The 9637-nt window shown below is 57.0% G+C and overlaps 1 long non-coding RNA gene across 1 annotated transcript; it reads left to right on the forward strand.

Annotated features, from left to right (window-relative positions):
- Positions 1–4481: 4481 nt before the first annotated feature.
- On the forward strand, positions 4482–9263 carry LOC147575107 (uncharacterized). Its single transcript, XR_015243142.1, has 2 exons — positions 4482–4604; positions 7066–9263. It is a non-coding gene; the product is annotated as an uncharacterized LOC147575107 (long non-coding RNA).
- Positions 9264–9637: the final 374 nt, after the last annotated feature.

The following is a 9637-nucleotide window of genomic DNA, read 5'->3' on the forward strand; positions in this document are numbered from 1 at the left end:
CGCGTGCACACACGCACACACACAGGCATGCACACGCGTGCACACAGTTTCTGGGTTCCACCCCTGGGCTCCAGAGCCTCCCTCGTGGAAGTGAGCCAGGCTAAGATTGCAGGGACAAGCATTCTAAGTGGTGGGAACAGCCTGTGTGAAGCCCGTGCAGTAGGAGTGTGGTGTTCAGAGAGACTGAAGGAAGCAGGTGTGGCTGGGGCATAGCCCAAATGGAGAGTGGTGTAGTGAGGTACGGAAGTCACCAGAGGCCTGTGGCACGCAGGCCTTGTCTTCGGGGCACCGGGGAGCCTGCGATGGGCTTTGAACGGTGCGTGGCGCAAGGAGACGCGTGTCTGGAGAGGTGACCTGGTTCCTGAGTGAAGAGCGGATTTGCAAGGGGTGGGAGGGGGAGGAGGAGCCCAGGGAAAGACCAGGGCGGCCACCCCAAAGCCCAGAGATCTAGGCAGAGTGGATGGAGGCTTGAGAAACGCTTGGAATGTGGATGGACAGGACCTATTGACAGAACGGTCTTTTGAAAAAAATCCAAAAAATCCGTTGTCCCTGGAGACAGAAGGGAGCCACTGAGGGCTGGTGGAGGCAGACTGGATCTCAGCCCTAGCTGTCCCACTCCCAGGCAGTGTGACCTTGGGCAAGTTCCCTCATGCCCTTGAGCTGTTTGCTTAGCTGTAAAATTGCTCTATGAGCACAACAGGCCGGCGACAAGCCCAGACTCTCAGTGGGTCCCCAGTGCCAAGCTTTGTTCCTCACTCACACCCCTCAAGCTTCGACAGACGTCTGCTTGAGGGACCGCCTGGAGGGTCCCACACCCGCACTTAAATGTCCTGGACTGGGAGGGGCCCACATTCGGCCCCTCTGGATTTCATTGGCCAGAAAGGGTCACGTGCCCACGTCTAACTGGAGGGGGCGGGGGTCTCACTCCCTAGAGCACTGTGGGCGTTGCCGGGGCTGGGGAGGGGTTGGGGGTGGGGAGGGGATGGTGAGGCTGATGGGTGGAGCCGGTGCCCAGCTCCGCCCCCTGTGCTCCCCGCTCACACACCTTATCCCACACCTCCCTCCTCCTGCCATATCCCTGCACCAACCGTAACCTCATTTACAGAGTCATTTTCTTTAAATCAACTCATTTGTCTGCTTGTTTGCTTTGCCAGGCGAGGAGAGGGGCCCTAAGTCAGGAGTGTCTAATTGTTCCTCTGCGCACGGGGGATTTTCCGAGTGTGCCCAGCCATCTGCGTATTATCCAAGGCTGCCCCCCCCCCCCCCCCGCACTCCCACCAAGAGTCTCCTTGTATAAATAATACACGAGACCCTGTGCCGTATTTTCTGTGGTGAGGCCATGTGATAGAGCACGGTAGATACGCGGTGTAATAAAAGCGTGCGATTATATGCTCGTGTCACTTCCGCACCATGGCCTCTTGGCTTCCTGGAGACAGCAGGAAGCAGAGGGGAAGCCGGCCTCCCAGTGAAGCCAAAGCATCAGCTTAGGGAGAGGTGAGGCCTGTGGGGCGGTAGTTAAGAACCCAGGACCTGGGGGCGCCTGGATGGCCCCGTTGGTTAAGCATCTGGCTCTTGATTTCAGCTCGGTCATGATCTCATGGTTCGCGTGATTGAGCCGTGCATCCGGCCCCACGGACAGCACGGAGCCTGCTTGGGATTCTGTCTTGCTCTCTCTCTGCCCCGCCCCTCCTCAAAATAAATAAACTTAAGGGGGAAAAAAAAAAAAAGAACCCCAGGTGGGGACAGGGCTTGGTTTGAATCCTGGCTCTGTCACCTGCCAGATACATGACTTACAGCAAATAGGGTAGAGACTTCGGTGTCCCTGAGTCCCCTTTCCTGGACCCCGTTGTCCATCTACAGCCATTGGCCGGTGGGCAGGTATGAAAGCTCCTCTCCCGGTCTTGGGATGGGACCAGCACCAGGGTATCATCTATGCTTCACGGGATCAGGTTGAGCCTGGGACCTCAGCTGAGCTCTGGTTGACCTTCTAATCCTTCCTCTGTCCTCTTTCTCCATTCCTGACTGGCTTCTCCTGGGAGCACTTCCTTCATAAAATCACTTGCCCTGACATCCTCGACACGGGCCCGCCCTTGGAAGAACCACCGAAGATAGCAAGTGACTCTGCCTGTCTGAGCCTCGCTTACCTCATCTGTAAAATAGACATAACTTTCCCCACAACGTACAGCTTAGCATAGGGACGGCCTGGTACACAGCAAGCGCTCACTAAATAGTCTCTTCTGATTAGCGGGGAACACATAGCAATGTGGTCAGCAACATTACTGAGGAATGAAGCATTGCCCGCGCCCCCTTCCCCCGGCCCTGGGGGACATCCCCCGTCTCCTGCACCGCGGTAAGGAGGAAGCAGCTTCAGAAAATGTCTACAGTGCCCACCCCTCCCCGACCCCATCCCCCCATCCCCTTCCCATCAGAGAAATTCTCATCCTCAGCTCTGTGCTTATAATACAGCCGCCTTGACACTCGGGTCATGGGTTCGTGTCTCAGGGGATGGTCAGTTACAAGACAGGGTTCGGCCTCTGACACGGTCGCTTCCCGGAGGCACAGCTGAGGCCACGTGGGCTCTGGTTAGAGTGTGGATGTTTGCCCGTCTTCACTATGGGGGGATGCGAGGGTCTCTTCGAACAGAGGCCGGAGCTGATGAGCTGGCAGAGGAAAGAGCCACGGGTGGGGACAACCTAGACTCTCATCCCCGTGCTGAGCCACCACCTCTGCTAGAGAAGACCCAAGTGGCTGGGCAGCCCAGGAGAAGTCGTGTCACCTCCCTGGGCTCGCATGGCCACATATGTAAAGATCGGGGCGGGGGTGGGGGTGGGGCATGCTCTTCCTTGATAGCAGGGCACATCAGTCCGAAGCAGGCTCCAGGCTCCGAGCTGTCAGCGCAGAGCCCAACGCGGGGCTTGAACTCGTGAACCGCGAGATCATGACCTGAGCCGAAGTCGGACGCTCGACCAACGGAGCCACCCAGGCGCCCCCTGTCTGGAGCTCCTTCTGAGTCCAAGGCGGATGATTTTGCAATGCTGCAAGCTGGTTAAAAAGAGAGAGAGAGAGAGGGGCGCCTGGGTGGCGCAGTCGGTTAAGCGTCCGACTTCAGCCAGGTCACGATCTCGCGGTCCGGGAGTTCGAGCCCCGCGTCAGGCTCTGGACTGATGGCTCAGAGCCTGGAGCCTGTTTCCGATTCTGTGTCTCCCTCTCTCTCTGCCCCTCCCCCGTTCGTGCTCTGTCTCTCTCTGTCCCAAAAATAAATAAACGTTGAAAAAAAAAATTTAAAAAAAAAAAAAAAAGAGAGAGAGAGAGAGAGAGACAAAGGAAGCTGGTCAGCTTCCTGCCTCCCATGGTTCTTGGGGTGGACATCTCAGTCAGGCTGGCTTACGGTCATCCCACAGCATCCTGGCAATGGTGTCACCGGCCCATGTGGATGGGGCTGCCCCAGGGAGCCATCACGTCCCTGGCACCCGGCAGGAAAGGCCATCCAGCCCGTGAGCAGAGGGGCCCCAGACCATCCAGCGCTGCGCAAACCACTGGGCTGCTGTGCCCCCTCTTAAGAGCCTCCCGCCTCCACTGTCCCCAGAGCCACAGGCTCGCCCTGGGGTTTTCCAGCCCGGGAGGGTGTTTGGGACCTGAGGACTTTCCCCGTGGGGGTCCGGGCTTCAGGAAGACCCTCGCCCTGCCCCCCACCCCGCCCCGCACATCATGAGCCTGCCTTCCTGCAGAAAAGCGGCATCTCTTATGAAGTCAGTAGCGCCCCGGAAGGAGGGTGCTGGGCTGGCTCTGCCTCTCCTCCCCTCCACGAGCCTTTCATCACAGGGAGAGAAATCCCAGCAAGATGGTAAGCAGCAATTCAGCCCGAGTTACCAAGACAACCTTCCCAGGCCATGGCTGGCGCTGGCGGGGAGGGAGGGGAGGCTAGAAGGAGACCCCTATCCACCTTGCCCTTCCCGCAGCCCCCAGCCTCCCCAGGGAGCCGCCCCGAGAGGGGCCGAGGGGCCAGCAGGTGCCCCCATCGCGGGGATGCCGGCTGCAGCTTTCATCTGAGAGATGCCGCCTTCACAGAGGCTCTGATTCTCTCGGGTTCCTGGTGGTGAGATCATTGAAGGGGGAGTGATGGGAGATGGAAGGGAATCCTCTCCGCTGTGTAAACAGCTCAGTCACGGCTGCCTCCTCCTGCTGCTCCCGTCTCGTCCGGCCCAAGCCGGGATTTGGGGGTCCACAGCCACAGGGAGGGGGACAGCACCGGGGCCAAGACGAAGGGACGGAGGGTTCAGACTGGCCTGAGGGCAACCCCCAGCTCCACCTTTTCTAAGCTGTGTGACTGTGGGCAAGTTACTTGACCTCTCTGAGCCCCAGTGCTGACCAGGTTGTTGAGAAGGAGGAGAGCGCACTCTTGCGGGCAGCCCCTCCCACCAGCAGGTGTTTCCTGCCGTGTCCCAGCCTCTCCTGGGTGGAGCTCTGGATGCAGCTGCCGCCCGGGAAGGGACTGACATTTAGTTGGGGCTCACTGGCTACCAGGCCCTTCTCAGTGCTCACAGCCACCCTGCCCAGGAGGAAGCTCTAAGACCCACTTGTCTGCGGTTTGCTTCACAGGTGAGGTGCAGAGAGCCAGCAGCCAACTGCCCCGCAGTCCAGGCTGGGGTGATTCGAAGCCCCAGGCCTTCCCCAGCCTCCTTCCAGCTGTCCCAGTGTTCCGTGGCTTCTGGTGGCCCAGGACACGTGGGCATCGACTGGCAAAGGTGGAGAGACTGGGGTGGCCGCGTGGTCCTGCAGCCAAGCTCCTCGCGGCCACTTCCTCCTGGGGAGCGGCCAAGCCTCCACCCCCACCCCCAGCCCCCACCCCCGTCCTTGCGGTGACCTCAGAAGTGTGACAAAAGCCCTGGGAGGCACACAGAATCCAATCATCTGTCATTAAGTGTCCTCCATGGCGGAGGTCCTAACTGAGAGGAGGAATATGAAGTGTTCAGGGGAGAATGAATCAGTAAACCGATTAGCGGAATCCAATCAACTGGGGTGTGGGGGGCGTGAGCAGAGAGAAGAATGAGGGCTGAGGGGCTCATCCTGGCCAGCCAGGGGCCCCCGGGAGGCCAGCACTGGGCCCAGGCCCCGGGAGGTGGAGGCTGGGCAGGTGGGCGCCCCAGCCAGGCCAGCGGGTCCGTAAAACAGCCAGCTGAGAACGCAATCCTCAAATCTCTAGGTGCAGCAAAATCGTGCCTGTGCCAGGCTAGCATCGTTCAACCTCAAGAAGGCTTAGAATCAAGAATAGACATATTTAAGGGGCGCCTGGGTGGCTCAGCCGGTTAGGCGTCCGACTCTTGATTTCGGCTTGGGTCGTGATCTTGCGGTTTGTGGGTTCAAGCCCCGCGTTGGGCTCCGTGCTGAAAGCATGAAGCCTGCTTGGGATTCTCTCTCTCCCTGTCTCTGCCCCTCCCCTGCTCGTGCTCTCTCTCTCTCTCTCTCAAAATAAGTAAATAAGGTTAAAAAAAAAAAGAATAGACACATTTAAGAGAATCAAAACGATAACGATAATATCTTCATCTTGAGGGTGCACAGGTGTGAGCGTTTCTAAGGTTCAAGACTATCTTGCTGATTAAGATACCAGCCCAGCCTTGTGATTTAAATTTAAAATATGGAAGTGAGCGCTTGATTTAGAAGTGGGGTCTTAGGGGCACCTGGGTGGCTCAGTTAAGCGCCTGACTTCGGCTCAGGTCGTGATCTCGCGGCTCATGAGTTCGAGCCCCACGTCGGGCTCTGTGCTGACCGCTCAGAGCCTGGAGCCTGCTTCGGATTCTGTGTCTCCCTCTCTTTTCTGCCCCTCCCCCGCTCACACTCTGTCTCTCTCTCTCTCTCTCTCTCCTTCAAAAACAAACAAACATTAAAAAAGATAAAAGATAAATCGAATTGGGGTTTTACGTTGCACTCTGGGGAAGTTCAGAAACAGTGCTCGATGTTAACAGTGTTTATAAATGCAGTGTATGAACCATATGCTTCCGTCTGCAGAGAGGCTGGGTTCTCAGACCGCTGAATATACCAAAAAAGAAACGGAACACGTTCAGTGTCTTCATGCAGCTTAAAATGTTTAAAGGCGCTTGATTAACTAGTTTTATAAATGGGACCAAACAGTAATCAAAGGGCCCTTACAAAGGATTGTTCAAATGTGCTAAGTTTATAAATATGTAAATAGAAATAGAATAGTAACTATGTAAAGTGAGCTTAAAAGCTCAAGAAAGAGGTGCATTTTTGAATGTGTAACGTTCATGAACCACATGTTAATGTTTAAAATCAAAGTCATTGTCTGGGTAATCTTTTCGGTGCACAAAAGCCCACCCAGGTTGTTGATTCACTCAGGAGGTTACGTTCCTCCTCGGGCGCCTGGGTGGCTCAGTCGGTTAAGCATCCTACGTAGATTCAGGTCAGCGTCTCACAGTTCAGTACGTAAACTGTCTCTCTCTGCTCCTCCACAGCCCACCCCCCAAAATAAATAAACATTAAAAAAAAATAGGGGCGCCTGGGTGGCACAGTCACTTAGGCGTCCGACTCTTGATCTCGGCTCAGGTCATCGTCTCACAGTTTGTGGGTTCGAGCCCCACATCAGGCTCTGCACTGACGGTGTGGAGCCTGCTTGGGATTCTCTCTCTTCTCTGCCCCTCCCCAGCTTGTGCATGCTCTCTCTTTCTCTCTCTCAAGATAACTAAGCTTTAAATAAATAAACAAACAAGCACGTCCTCCTGTGTACCTGGTCTGCCGTGTCCCTTCCTAAGAGGTGGGTTCCAGAGGTAACAGACCCGGCTGTAATCACGGGTTAGTGGTGAATGGGCTGATGTCTGACTCTGGTGGGAAACACTTGGTGCCTTGATCCAGGCCTTGCCCCACAGCTCTGCGATGGTGGGGACACCCCGAGGCTTTTAGTTGCCGCCCCATTCAAGGGGGGGAAAGATACATGGAGCTCCACCAAAATCCAGGAAGGGGTGGGGAACTCAACATGGTAACCCTGCTATGGAGCTCATTAGATAGATATTAACTGGTGTAATCGCCATGATGACCCATTTCACGGATGAGGCAACCGAGTCGTGGAGCTGGTGAGTGGCACAGCAGGGTCATGGCCCCCTGAAGAACCTTCACTCCTTATCACATTCCTCCTCGTCAGCATCTTGCCGGATCCTCCTGCCCCCTCCGGGATGTGTGCAGGTCAGTCCACTGAGGCTCAGGGAGTCTAGAACCTTCCCCAAGGCTGCGTGGCCAGCACAGGACAGACACAGCAGCCTCTGGCACCTGTACGTTTGCGCAGCCCAAATCCAGCGGGGGAGACGGATGTTCAGTAGGCAGAGCTCGGATGTTTCTGGATTGTAGTCACGGCCAATGTTGTGCAGCAAAGGGCAAGGGCTCGGAGTGCACGTAATAGGGAGAACTGACTGGTGGCTGAGCCAGAGCCAGCCTGGTGGCCTGGAGACTGGGCCAGGAGGACACACGGAGGGTTTTTCAGGCAGCAGCCTGGTCAGGGTTTGGCAAGGGTGCGTGGGGACACCTCTCCGCGTGGGCCCTCGCCTGCCACGCCGGGATTCCAACCCGAGGGCTCCCACTGGCTAGAAGGCAACGTGACGGATTGCCAAGGGACTGACCAGCGTGGCCACGGGGGCCGACGGCAGCACGCTGGCCTCAGTCGAGCCCCCCAGCCTGGCCCGAGGTGCCCTTACCGTGACCCGAACCGCTTATATGCCCCCAGAGGAGTCGGGGTAATTCGGTCTCTGTGTTTACTCCTGCCGCGAGCGCCTCTGAACGTTTCATCTTGACTGCTGACTGTATCAAAATTCCCGTGGTAATTGGATCAGGTGCAGTATTTTCCATGAGGATATTAAATCAGGCCTTCTGCCCGCGTCCAGAACGATCCGTTTCCGAATATAAAGACGCAGGAGATGGCATTACCCAAGGTATTTTTCCTCCTTTAAACTTTCTCCCCCCAACTTTATCATGGCAGTTCTTTATTTGCTGCCGAATAAATTGGGCCCTCCTCCCCTGCCCCAGTTATTAGCCAAAGGGAAGGAAAGATTCTTGCAGGCTGATGAGGGACGCCAGGGGCACGGGGGAGACAGGCAGAGCCAAAGTTTGCCCAGGGGACCTGAGGACCCAGGCAGAGCGGCCAGCAGGGGGCGGGGAGGGGGAGTCCCACCAGACGCTTCCCTCCCCGGGAAGGGTGCTGGGCACATCAGCCAACCTTCAAGGTGGGATGTTTGGACCATCCGTAAACACCGGAGAAGAGAAGTTCAAGGGCACACGAAGACCCGGGGCTGGGAGGGAGCCGGAAAGGACCTCAGAGACACATCGGTTGCTAAAGAGAGAAAGTGAGGCCACGTCACAGGCTGATGAGGCCACGTCCGAAAGGCTGTCGTTTGGAACAAGCCGGGGACGGTGGCTGCTCAGCAGCGTGGATGCTCCACACCCCGCCAGGTTGCGCACTTTCAAAATGGTTCATTTTGTGTTGTGTCAATTTCATCTCCACCTTTAAAAAGAGTCAGGTCAAAACGCCACGTTACCCGCCGCTGACTCCTTTCAGTGGTCCCACCCACGCTGGCTGAGCCTCTGTCCTATGCCAGGCACCGATCTAGGTCCCAGGATGGAGGTGAAGCTGACACAGGACCCACGAGAAAACAGACACGGGAGAACACAAGCGACGCGACTGCAGGTTGCCGAAATTCTAGAACCTGCGAGATGACCCGAGGGGACAGAAGTGCAGCTTCCGTTGCAGGGGTGCCCGCGAGGGGGACGTAGCACTAAGGAAGGCGTGCGTGGATTCATCAAGCCGCACGCTTACCGTGTGCATTTTACTGAATGGAAAGGATACTTGGGCAGAAAACCAGCATAGAGAGAGAGGAGGGAGTGACGGCTCCGACCAGGGGTTAGCGGGGCAGGTGGGCAGGGGGAGCGGGGGGAGAGGGCCTGGAGAAGCTAACTCTCCCCCTCCCACCCCCCAGGGCCTGGGCACACTGCAGAGCCAGCCTCCTCCTGCCCTTTCCTGTAGACTCTGCTCCTCGCTTGGGGCGGAGGCAGCGTCCGGGCACGCAGATGCCTGCCTCGGTGGGGGGCAGGTGGCCGGAGGAAGCCGTTATTTATTTTGGGGACCCAGCCTGTTTGTCTAGTGGGGGAGGAGCCCATGGTGAGCGTCGTGGGACCAGATTCCTGATTATAACTTCATAACGGGCACTGGCTATTCGGGAGGCGCTGATATTTATGGAATAAATACGACGCGATTTATGGCCGTATCTCCCTCTGATGTCCCATCTGATATGCAATTCAATTTCTTTTATTGTCTTTGGGCTTTTGCCACGGAGGAGAATGCATAAATAAATAAATATATGGGCAAATGGCAGCCGGCGGGCCGGGCCGGGGCTGCCAGCCCGCCGTCTCCAGTCCCATATTAGGCCCATCGATCACGCGTTATGAAGGCAGAGCCTGTCCCCCGACTGGGACAGGGAGCAGACATGCTGGTCACTCCCCGTTATTTAGGGGCCTCCGCTGGCAGGCTTCCCTGCCTGGCCTCTGTCTGTCACCAGGACACGGAGTCCCCACTCAGGACCCAAGCCCGAGCCTCTGGCCACTGGCTTGCAGGGACTCCAGAGGCCCGGTCCCCGCTAGC

This window comes from Puma concolor, chromosome D4, assembly GCF_028749965.1.
Source record: "Puma concolor isolate L17-30 chromosome D4, mPumCon1.1.hap2, whole genome shotgun sequence".
NCBI classification, from domain to species: domain Eukaryota; kingdom Metazoa; phylum Chordata; class Mammalia; order Carnivora; family Felidae; genus Puma; species Puma concolor.